The following is a 12,500-nucleotide window of genomic DNA, read 5'->3' on the forward strand; positions in this document are numbered from 1 at the left end:
AGAATAAATGAGATGATGGACCTAAATATTCTGCTGGCAGAGTTCCTGGCTTTTAGAGATGCTTAATAAATGTTGCTACAGGGAACTATGGCTATCACTTCTGGCCAGGTTTAAGGAATTTTCCTTCGAGTTGTGAGTGCCTTTGGTAAACCCACACTTTTCTTCTCAATTCCTGGAGTCGCCACCTTTATCCCTTGTTTTAATCTTCTAAGCGGCATTGAAGTCCCTTATTTAGAAAGGCTTCACATTCTTTAAGGAATATTGGGTATTCCGGTAAAATTTAAAGGAGTGGCTGTCCTATGGCTGGTAAAGAATGTCTGGGGAGGGGGGGAATTTGGGAACTGACTTGGGGAAATGTAATTTGAAGATCAGCCCATGTGCAAGAAGGAGCAGGTGAGTCAAAATGTTGCGATTATTGGAAACCCAAGAAGGTTTTAGGGCTTTGGATCAGAGCAGTAGGCCTGATTGAAGCAGAGAGTGGAAGAATCCAGTGCTCTGCGCTTGGGGTCCTGGAATGCCAGATGGGTGTGGATGAGTGGTGAGAAGTGGGCGTGGGTGGCCTTGGCAGGGCCTGAGTTTGGGGGGTGTCTTCACCCAAAAAACCCAGCATGGTAAGCGCAGAGAGCCTTAAGCTCCAACACCATCTTGCCATGTTTCATTTGCCATGCTGACAGTTATTGCAAGAATGAACTCCACTGCTTCCAGATCTCGGTCATTAGACCTAAGAAATGGCTCACACACCCCAATTGCACAGAGCACCCAAAATTCAGTTACATCCGCAGCCCACCCTGGAGCCCTTCTCAACTGCTTTGGTGCCTCAAATTAGCACAAGTCCATCCTTTAAAAAGAAGGAAAAATGATGTGATTCATTGCCCTCACTTAACTGGATCCAATATTCCATTGTATTTAGTATTGGTAAATGACACTTCCCCAAATTTTTTTGAAGTTGAGCTTTGAATTTACTAAATACTTTCAAAACATCATTTGAAACCATGCATAAGTTTTTATTAGAAATATTTTATCGCCCGTTATTTTTTTTCTGCTAAACATTCTTTGCTTGATTCTGAAAAAAAAAGCAATATATATTTAAAAATGGACTTCTAGTATTTGAATTATGAGAATTTCATTTAAAATGGAAATTCACTGGTGTTTTGCTAGAACAGTATCCCAGGAAGAAAACAGAAGGAAACTGACACGTTAGCACAGTTACAAGTTCTAGAACTTAGATGGTATTTGCACGACGTAACGCTATTTGCATTCACTCTGCTCAGGAGCTCAGGGATCCCTCTGGGTGAACCCAGGGGATTTTATTTCAAACTGACAGAGCTTTATTTAAATGACTCAATTCCATGTTTATAGAATATTCTCTACACATTGTTATTATTATTACTATTTTTTGTGACCAGATTCAGGGTGATGTCAGAAAAAAAAGGAAAAAGTGGGTCAAACAAAAATTCCAAATATGAATTAGACACTGTGTTTGACCAACCCATAAAATTAGTCATCTGGGCCATAAATTTTTCTCTCCAAGCCCCATGCCCTGGCTCAAACCTCTTTCCCAGGGGACAACTGTCCCTCCAAGGCCATAATGCTCTACATGAAAATCGAAAATAGATATTGATCCTTCTGCCATTAAGTAGCCGAGAATTGAGTGGCAGCAGCATCTAATTATGGTCTATAAACTGACCTTTCAATCTTCCGCCGTGCATCTGGTCTTCAGATGGGCCTCCCTCCCTCTTTGGGTCCCATCTTCCTGTGCTGACTGTTCTCCAAGGTTTGAGTTGGTGCCTTTGCCTTCTTTGCTCTACTTTCTCCTGGAGCCCTGATCAGCCCCGAGATAGCTTTGAGTGCTGTGCCCACTAAAACGGACAGGATCAAGGCTTTGGAGGCGTGTTAATGATGTGTTAGGAGGTCAGCCAGTGGATGGGAAATAAATGGGTTTGGTACTATGGGGAGCATTAAAGCTGCAGGCAGTGAGGGAGAGAATGTAAAACATGTCCAACCAGCAGGGGGAAATACTGGTTTTAATCCAGCCCCCTTTTAACACAGAGACCGGAATCTATGTTGGTTGCTTAATCACGCCAGTTAAGTCGGACTCCAAGGGACAGACAAATGTTTTCAAATGTCTGCTTGATGGAAACCAAACTAATTGAGAGCTGTCTGTTGCCACCAGAACTTCAAACTCCCAGTGGATCATTGTGTATTAGCTGGTCTTCATTAGAAACGTTCTCTTAATGGGAAAAGGGGGTGAGGACTGGTACAGAGTTAGGAAAGTCCTTCCAGTCTGGTCATGAAATTATTGAGGAAGATGAAAACACAGGCAATTTAATTTGAAGATTACGTTTTCAGAACTGCAAGCCAAGCGAGTTTCCTCCAAAAAGCATCGAAGACTTTGCTTGTGGAGAGTACTACATTTTCTAAAATATTCTATTTTTAAAATGAGGATAACAGTTTTCACCAAATTAACTTTCCTGGACATAAAGTATTTTTGGGCCAGGGATACAGCTTTGCAGTCAAACATTTGCCTAGCTTGTGTTTGGGCCTGGGTTTATTCCCTGTCACAGAAACAAAGACATGAATATATTAATTAATTAATTAATAGCCTTTGGTTTAAGTTTCTGGATTTCCCATTTGTATTATAACAAAAAGTTACACGGGTGGATGGTAGTTATTCAGGCATAATAAATCATAGCCCTATATAAGAAATAGATTCTCCATCCCCACCTTTATATTCTTCTTTTCATTTTACTCGTTTGTGAAATTAAAAGACCAGGGATACTTTTCAGTATGAACTGTTCATTCGCTTCTTGTATTTTGGGGACACGTCCCGTGGTGCTCAGGGCTTATTCTTAGCTCTGTAGTAAAGAATCACTCTGGGCCCAGCTTGGGGGACTATACATGGTGCTAGAGATGGAACCTAGGTCCACTGCATGTAAGGCAAGCCCCCTGTTGTACTATCACTTCAACCCAAATGATCTGTCCATTCTTGCACAATCTCTCCTTCTTCTGGATTGCTGCTGCCCTCCTCCTTTTTTTCCCCTGGGTGGTTTTACAAGGAACATTTAATGACTTGATCTTCTCTATGCTAATTTGTATGTCTCGTCTATATCATTGCAAAAAGAGTCATGTGTGACCTTTGACAATTCATTTGGGGTGTGTCCCTAAAGAATTCTCCTTTAATAGCTTCTTCTTATCAGAATTTCTCTGAAGATGAGCCTGTGTTCTGTGCATGTCCTAAGCACGTGTGTTTTTGCTCTTGGATTTTACTTTTCTCTTAAAACAGTCTGCACCTTGAAGTTCATCTTCCCCTTGGTCACTGTGACCTTCGCTGTTCCCAGTAACGTTTGTTGTTTTGGAGACCAGGCTCTATTTCCTGTGCCTAGCAACATAAAAACATGGTCCGTTCTTGGTAAATTAACATTTAAATTAACACGAACGCAATCTGGAAAAGCATACATGAAGGAATACGGTTAATAGAAACAAAACATTGACTTTCAGATCCTTTCTTTCTTGAATTTTTTTAAACTAATGTTTGGATATAAATTTACCCTACCTCCCCTCCCCTTACCTTTCTTTCATGAGTTTCTTAAAATATCTGTAAGAAGTAGTAAAAATATTAATAGAGGCCACCCACCAAAAACTCCTATAGGTGATCTGCTTCCTGAGTACAGCCCATTGAATCTAGACCTCTGCCCATTTGTCTCTTTTCTTGGCTGAATATTGTGACATCTTATCATAACTCCAGTCAGTATTAGAAGCGGGATGACTTGGTTCATAAGTCATCCTGTCCATCAGTCACCTGGCACGGTTAGCATGCTGTGCATTCCTCTTAGCTTAGTTCCGGCAGTAATAGCCCCATAGAACGGGGAGGCAGGTGGATTGCTGGGCTCTAAGCTAGTGCTCCATGGGTTGTCTTGTAAACACAACAGAGACAACAAATGAGGAAGATAGAACAACTGGTTGTTTTACGGCAGCCCAGTGATTTCTCTGAGTTTTCACTATTTTTCATGTGCAAGCACGGACATGTAGGTAAGTTGGTTAATTACATCATCGATGACAAAAACACGGACCACATCCATCAGTTAGAATCTGAGAACCTTTGCAGTTTAGTGTTAAGTAAGGAGGCTGCAGAAAGTACTTAGGTTTTTACAGTGGCTGGCTGGGAAAATAGCCTTCTTTAAGTGCGGGTGACCTGAGATAATCATAGTTGCTGTTGGTGGGAAGAACAGTTAAGGCAATTGACCGTCTGACTCACCTGGCCTTAGCAAGCAGAATATTCTGCTGTGTGTCTGTCCAGTTGAGAAAACCTAGTATCTGGCTAGAGAAAGCCTTTGAACACAATCAGAATTGAGATGATGGGCTTAAAGTGAGTGGCAAGATCAAATTGCATGATAATTAAATGACTGCCAACCTGCTGTGAAGGAACCAAACAAATAAAAAAGAAAAAGACCCAAGACTTTAGGATCATTTTAATGAACATAAGACCCTGCAAAGTTATAGCATATATATTCCCAGGCTTATACTGCAATAGCTGCAGTATAAGCACCTAATGAAATAGATTACAAATAAACAACATAGAGACCATATTTCTTGGAGAATGTGGTAACTACAATTAGGAGGGCAAAAGCAATTTCTGTCACTTAATAATTTAAAGTGGAAACAAAACAACAGCACAGCCTTTGGGACTATAGACAGATAATCAGGAGGGAAGTGTCCCATGCCTGGAAGCAAGTTAGGAAATATAAAAGTTGGGAAATATTCCGTTTTAGGACAGCATTTCTGGGCTGCAAAGTATGGGTTATCTCTAATATGTAGCAAGTATCCTCGGGAAAATGAGGTTCCAATGCGGATAGCCTTCTCCCTTCTCACCCCACAGTGGGAGCACCCGGTTCCCAGCATTCAGTTCACTGGCTACTAGAGGACTCTGGTGTTTGCTGAAGTGTGGACCGCAATGCTCCTAAGTGCCTGTGTTTGAGAATCTCATAGGAGAGGTATCAGAGATAAAGCCAAGTGACATCACTAGGTTAACAAAGATCAAAGATGGCAATGGTGGTGGTGTTTAGCCAAGCTGTGTAAATGTTTGCCTGCCGTGGGGTGAGAAAAAGACTTTCACCTTTCCTAGAAACAATACCTCCTCTATCTTGGCCACTTCCCTGTCACCCAACTAAGCAGTAATATTCTTTCTATCTGTATAGTGGGTTTAACTTATGTTCAGGTGGTAGAAAAGTGACGGAGGAAACTTTCCTTCCTTTATTTTCCTACATAATCTTTTCTCTGGTTTTAGCCTGTTCCCCACACGTGCAAAGAGGGTATCACAGAGATGGAATAGGAAGACGAGATACCTCACTCCTGCCTATCTTGTGTTGCCAGTGAAGTGAGGACAGGAGAGGTCAGGACTGGCCTAAGGACACAGGGCACCTCCTTGCAGTGGGCACTGGAGTCCTACCAGCCTTGCTAAGGCAGTAGCCAGCCTGCCCCCAGCACTTACTTCCTCTCCTGCATGTGAGCCTGGCCTCCCCACTTGAGTGCTCAGGAACCATCATTCTCAGGTCGAAGGAGGCTGTGATCTCGGTAGGAAAGGGAACAGGCAGTCCTGACTTGATTCAGATTCTCATTTATCTCGCAAACCTGAATTGTAGAGTTAAATCATGCAATAGTGAAGAAATTCTGGGAGAATAAAGAAATTTGGAGAGTCCTGGAAAATAAAGGGTACACCCCGAGCTGGGTGTAGGTGAGCTCAGAGTGCAGTGCTTAAGGCTCTGGCGATTCCAGAGTGGAGCGCTCATTCCAAATTTTTAATTAATTTTTTTATTCATTTTATTAAAAAACTGTGGTTTACAAAGTTATTGATAGTTGAGTCTTAGGCATAAAATATTTTAACACCAGTCCCACTACCAGTGCCATTTTCCCTCTAACAGTGTTCCCATATTCCCTCTCCACCCCAACCCCCACCCTGTCCCACCTGTCAACTTGACAGGGACCTTACAAAGTTTCCATGGTTTCAATTTAGATCTCATGTTCTCAGTGTTGTTGAGTCTGTTTTGGACATATGGCCATAGCACTCTTCCACAGCTTCAGTGTGACTGGTAACTGTTCACCGTTACTTCCTTTTCTCTTCTCTACTCTCCCCCCTCACCCCGACTAGATTTCTCTCCTCTTTCCTTCTCCTTTCTAAACATTGGGGTGAAGGATGATCTAGGTATCCCCCCTTTACTACAGTACATCTCCTCATCCAGAATTCTATGTTCCACAGATAAGTGAGGACACCCTGTGTTTGTCTTTCTTCTTCTGGCTTACTTCACTCAACATGATACCTTCCAGTTCCAACCACCATCTTGCTGCAAATTGCATGATTTCATCATTCCTTGCAGCTGCATAGTATTCCCTTGTGATTCCATAGGCCCTTCCTATACTGCCTTAGTCAGGACTTTTGCAGATAGGGCTTGTCAAGGAAGAGAACTTTGGACTCTAGTGGTCTTCATTTAGAGTTGTGTTGGGGTCTTTGTTCCTCCTGAATTGTCTCCTCAGAGGCATCTATTGTTTAGGCTGAGGTTGGCTCTTGGACTGGCAGCTGAGTAACTTGTTTTCAGAATACGTCTTGGTTTTACGGCATCCTGAAAGTCATTGACCTCGCTCTTTACCTACCTGCCTACTTCATAACCATGATTGAGGTGGAGGTGTCCTACTGGAAGTAGGAATACTGGGTTTAAGATATATATATATATATCTTAAACTTCTCCCTAGATCCCCGTGGAGAAATTGAAATAGAGAGCAATGAGAGAAGCTTGCCTGAGAGCAACTTGACATTCAGCTTTTTGCAAACTTCTGCAAAAATATTCAGTAAGCATTTTTAAAACCCTGCTAAAAGCAGGAAATATGCTAAGGCTACAAAATATTGAATAAAACATAGCAGTTGGAAAAATTACCTCGTGTCCTGCATTAACCCTGGCACCAAAATATCTAGAATAGAGAAGCATTGAATGTAATTTTGACACAACTACCTTTGTTCATCTTGATTTGTATCTTCTTAGACCATTCCTTTTTAGCCCTGCCCATGCCACACACGCTTATTTCCTGCCACTTGAATATGTTGCTCCATTTATTATGTACATTGGCCTCTCACATCTCATAAGCTCAAGGATTTGAAGATGTAACACTAATTAGTGTGGTATACTGGATAAACACGAACCTGGGTTTGGCCTCCACCGACCTGAGTTAAAAGCATGAAATGAGATTAGAAAGGTGAGCAGGGCCAGATCAGGAAAAGCTTTGTCTGCCTTGCTAAGAACTTGATCCATGAGATCAAGGATCCTTACAGGAGTTAGTACTGTAGACTGAAACCAGCTAGACAGATAATAATCAGGGACTCTAGAAATGAACCGGGCACCTCTCCTAATGGAATTCAGGGTTACAATTCCAGCTTTTTATTTGAACTGTGTGTGCTGTACAGTCATTAGAAGCAGCTGTATAAGACTCATGGGCAGCCACTTTGCAATCCCAAAAGGTTTTAAAAAGCTCATGTGTAAAATAACACGCAACCCGGAGATTCTTCTTGCAGCGATTTATTCAGAGACCTTCTCATGCAAACGGAAAAGAGGAGGAACGAAGTAACCAGGGGGGAACCCACTAGTTAGGCAGCTTCCCTCCTTATATACCTCTCGCTGCTTGTTTCCGCCCAAGTGTCTGCAGCTGATAGGCTAGTTATACCTTGTGGGCGTGACAGGATATCCTGTTTTCTTATTAGGAGTTATTTTCGAAGCACGGTGCAATTAACAAGAACAGGTGTTGTTTACAAAGCACGGTCCTGTGGAGGCTCTCCACACTCATGAAAGGCTTTTAGCAAGGAAGCACAATGAACAGTTATTTTATATATGCATATATATATATATTTCATTTTTTCCCTATGTGTTGGACAGTGGATGGAGAAGGATCTAGTTGGCTTTGCAGGTTGGAGCAGCCATCTTAGTTAAAGATTGATCAAATATGGGTGAGCCTCAGAATTTGATCTGTGGGCCTTTGTCACCAACTGGGAAGGAAGGAAAGGAAGGAATTGTGTCTGAATTTCTGCCAGATGAACAGAGTTCCAGGATTAGGGAGACTAATGAGTAAGGCTAATGCCTTTGGATTAATGTCTGTTGCCTATGAGATAAAAATGAGGTCTGGGGCCCAGGAGAGAAGCTGGCATTGCACGCGGCTGCAGTCAGGGGAGCTGGTGTGCGTTCCCCAAGAAGAGCCTATGGAAGAAGAGAGGTCTGAGGTTCAAACTCACTGATAAAGCTCGAGTGGACTGAGAAATAAAGGGACTGGAGAACCATCATTCGGGGAGGGAGGTAGAGAACCAGGAGCACCAGAGTCACCCATGCCAAAGGAAGAGGGTTTCCCTGAACAAAGAGGCAGAATGGTTCAGGTGGCCCAGTGGGGATAAGGAAGGGAAATACCAAATTCCACCATCAAGCTGGAAAAAGCAGAAAAAAGAAAACCAAGAAAGGCATAGGACCACTCACGAAGTTATCAGTGATCTTGGGCAGAAACGTGGTGATGGACCCAGATTGCATGAGCCTGAGATGTGAAGGGACAGAGACAGCACTGACCACTCTTAAAAACAAACAAAAGACCTGAGCCAGATAGCAACAACGAAATAGGATAAGGACAAGCGTTGCCTTTTGAGAAAAGATAGGGGAGTCATCAGATGACAGGTACGTGGGTCAGATTTAAAGCTGAAGGGAAGCAGACAAGAAAGAAAGAAGCAGAGAAAAAGTTGAGAAGTGATAACTCTGCCCTAAGACTTTGTGGTCAGACCCCACAAAACTGAGGGGTGCAAAGAAAAGAAAAAATGGGTGTGAGAACAAGGGCATAGTATTCAAGATCAGAACATTTTAATGATGCCTCTTGAAGTTTCCTCTCTCATACCATGTGGCTGTATTTGGGGGTATGGTGGGGTGGTGACTGGGATTGGACTACACCTGATTGTGCTGTGACTTGCTGTCAGGAATCACTGCCAAGAGCACTTGGGGATCACAGGTGGTGCCAGGGATGGAACCAGAGCTAGATCTGTGGAAGGAACATGCCTTACCCCCTGTACTAGCTCTCCTACTGTCATGTGGCCTCATTTTGACTCTGAACCCCACAGAGACAGGAAGAGTTTCCTGCACGGTCTCTGGCCTCCAACAGCTACTTAAGAAAATGTTCATGGGAATTTGGTGGCAGGCATCATTAGAATGGGACAAACAGAGAGCTTCCTTTCATTGAATCCATCAAGTGCTCAAGTGCAATGGAATCCATAGTTGCTGAAATGACAAAAGTCAACTGGTACCCAGTATTTACTTGAATTGTTCACTTGATGGAGGAAGGCGTTCTTCTCTGAAGAGATGATCTTCAAAACACTGAGCAATCAGTACTGGCTTCCCACCATGACCTGACGCCACCAGTAGCCAGCAGATAGATAAGATTTCTTGCTGAGAAAACCAGAAACTGCCCCCCTACCCCGTGATGCTAGGTATGTGCATTCTTTGCCTGTAATTGCACCCTGAACCCCTCGCCTACACACACAAACACACACACACACACACCACACCCTGAGTGAGAAAGAGTGGGCACGGGGCCAGGCCCCAGGCTGTGAAGAAAGCTAACAAGCAGATCCAGGGGAGTCCTGCCGGGGAGTGGGGACAGATTTGGGGAGCAGTGAGGACTTCAGTCTCCTGGAATCATTATTTCCAGTCATGTAAGTCAGGAGGAGAAGCCAGCAGTGCCGTTTATAGTCAAGACAATATTTAGCGCGAAGGCACCTCACCGTCTCCCAGACTGCAGCTTGGCACAGCCGCCCTCCAGGGCTTTGTGCTCTGAGGAAGCTTCGTCTCTCCCGGCTGATCCGGAGGAAACCGTCTGCACTAGAGACCTGCTGACAGGGCCTTAGCTGGGCCCAGGGTTGGCCTGTACCCCACCCCCCACCTTTGGAGACTTGGTCCAAGCCCTCTGCTGCCTCTGTCCTTGTTCTCTCTTGCATTTTGGTGCCCGGGTGATAGGTTTCCTAGGAGATCCTGAGCCAGCCCTCAGAACTCTTGAGCCCTGGGCCCCCTCACCTACTGCTTTCCATAATCCCAGCCGCTTGCATGGCTGATTTTTTCTTCTTTTTTAATAGAATCCCAATGAGATACAGAGTTACAAAGGTCATGGCTGGGTTTCAGTCAGACAGCATTCCAACACCCAGCCCTTCACCGCTGTACATTTCCCACCACTAGTCCCTCAAGTGTTGATTTCGTTTTCTTGGATGCTAATCCTAGTTTTGCCATTCAAAATTGATACAGTTTTGCAGGTGCCTATGTCAGGATGGATGTGGTTGGGTTTCTCCTGCTTCATGTTTTGCCTAAGTCAGCTCCTGTGCACTTCGACCTAGGAGCCTGCGTGTCTTATTTGTGAAGTCAATATTGATGGAGCACCTGTCAGGGCAAGACGCTCTCTGAGTAACTAAGTAAGATACAGACACACTGACAAGTGTCCAGCCTTCCAGAAATGAGTGTTCTCTTCCATAGAAGTTCCCTCCCCCTCACTAATGACAGCTCTTTCCCTGCTGTGGAGGTCTGACTTTAGGGGGAGGGTGGGGAAGTGGGGGTGGTAGATCATAGTGGAGGGAATTTGTGTCTGTGCTCAGGAATCACTCCTGGTGGTGCTTCGGAGAGCATTTGGGATACTGGGGATTTAATCTGGATTCGATCCAGTTGAGTGCAAGGCAAGCACCTTGTTTGGACCATCTCTCTGGTCCCAGAGCTGACTTTACATCAGCCATTTTATCCTGTGGGGAAATATTCCCTCTGTGAGGCTTTCCAGAGGAGAACTTTGTTTATTGTACTTATTTATTTTGGTTTGGGGCCACACCCAATGGTGCTCAGGGAGTGCTCCTGCCTCTATGCTCAGGTGATACTCCCATTGGTGCTCAGGAATCCAAGCCAGGCTTCCCGAATGCCACACAGCTGTCCCAGTCCCCTAAGTCATTTCTCTTATCCAAGAACTTTATTTCATGAACATCACTGAAACTCGGTGATTGATGCAACTGTCTCTTCTTTTCTCTTATTTCCACTTCAATCGATAAATACCGTGATCAGCAGTTATTAGCCAACATGATTCTTTTCTTCCAAACAAAGGGGAGAAACAGATGTAGCAATTACAGGAACTATAAATAAGCTTTTTCCCTCTTAACATTCTTTCCAATTTGTATCCCTTTTTTTTTTACCTTCACCACCATCATTTTTAGATTCTTCCTGTGAGGCAAAATAGAAGTAAGGGGGAGAGATTTACATGGTTAGAGGAAGCTGACATGAACTCACATGCCCTTAGAGCAGTGATCACTTTTCCCTTTTTAATTTTCTTTTCCTTTTTGCAGTGTCAGGGACTGAATCCAGGGACTCACCTACGCAAGGCAAGTGCTCTGCCACTGAGCTGTATCCAGGCACTTTTTGTCACAAGGTTTTCAAGAGAGCGGGAGAGAGCTTGGTCTTGGCCTCTCTTTCTTGCTCCTTTTTTTTTTTTTTTTTTTTTTTTTTTTGCTTTTTGGGTCACACCCAGCGATGCTCAGGGGTTACTCGTGGCTTTGCACTCAGGAAATGCTCCTGGCAGTGCTTGGGGGACCATATGGGATGCCGGGGATCGAACCCAGGTCGGCCGCGTGCAAGGCAAACGCCCTACCCGCTGTGCTATCGCTCCGGCCCCTCTTGCTCCTTTTGCTTCCAGTTCTCCTGTCTCTCACTCCCTTTGTCCCTCTGACCCACTTCCACCAAAATCCCTTCAAAAACTGGGAACATTGGTGGTGGGAAATGTACTCTAGGGATGGGTGTTGGAACATTATATAACTGAAACCCCATAATGAGCAACTTTGTAACTGTGTATCTCACTGGGATTCAGTAAAAAAACAATAACTGAGAGTGTCAGAGAGATGATTATACAGCAGGTAGGGTTTTGGCCTTGCATTAGGTTTAATACCCATCCCCATATATATTCCCTAAGTAGTGCCAGGGGTGAGCCCTGAACACAGAGCTAGGAATAAATGCTGATCACAGCCCAGTATGCCCCCACCAAAAAATAAAATAATAACTGAGGGACCAGAGATAGCACAGGGGCTGAGGCACTTGCCTTGTACAGGCCGACCCCTGGTTGTTTTTTTTTAAATTATTTTATTTTATTTTATTTTTGTTGTTGTTGTTTTATTTTTTTAAATTATTTTTATTTTATCACCATGTGGAAAGTTACAGAGTTCTCAGGTTTATGTCTCAGTTATACCGTATTCAAACACCATCCCTTCACCAGTGCCCATATTCCACCACCAAAATCCCCAGTATACCCCCGCCCCCCACCCCAACTGTATAACTGATGAATTTCACTTTATTTTCTCTTCACCTTGATTACATTCCATATTTCAACACAAAACTCACTATTGTTGTGGGACTTATACCCCCAAACAAGATAACCCTATTAAGGAAGCATTTGATAATTAGTTTTCCATTAAAAGA

General features: G+C 43.7%; 1 protein-coding gene across 4 annotated transcripts in view; it reads left to right on the plus strand.

The window, feature by feature from the left end:
* The window catches only part of SYBU (syntabulin), a 97,841-nt gene that overhangs the window by 7,520 nt on the left and 77,821 nt on the right, over window positions 1-12,500 (plus strand). The gene's annotated exons all lie outside the window — the stretch shown is intronic.

Source organism: Sorex araneus, chromosome 2, assembly GCF_027595985.1.
Source record: "Sorex araneus isolate mSorAra2 chromosome 2, mSorAra2.pri, whole genome shotgun sequence".
NCBI classification, from domain to species: Eukaryota; Metazoa; Chordata; class Mammalia; order Eulipotyphla; family Soricidae; genus Sorex; species Sorex araneus.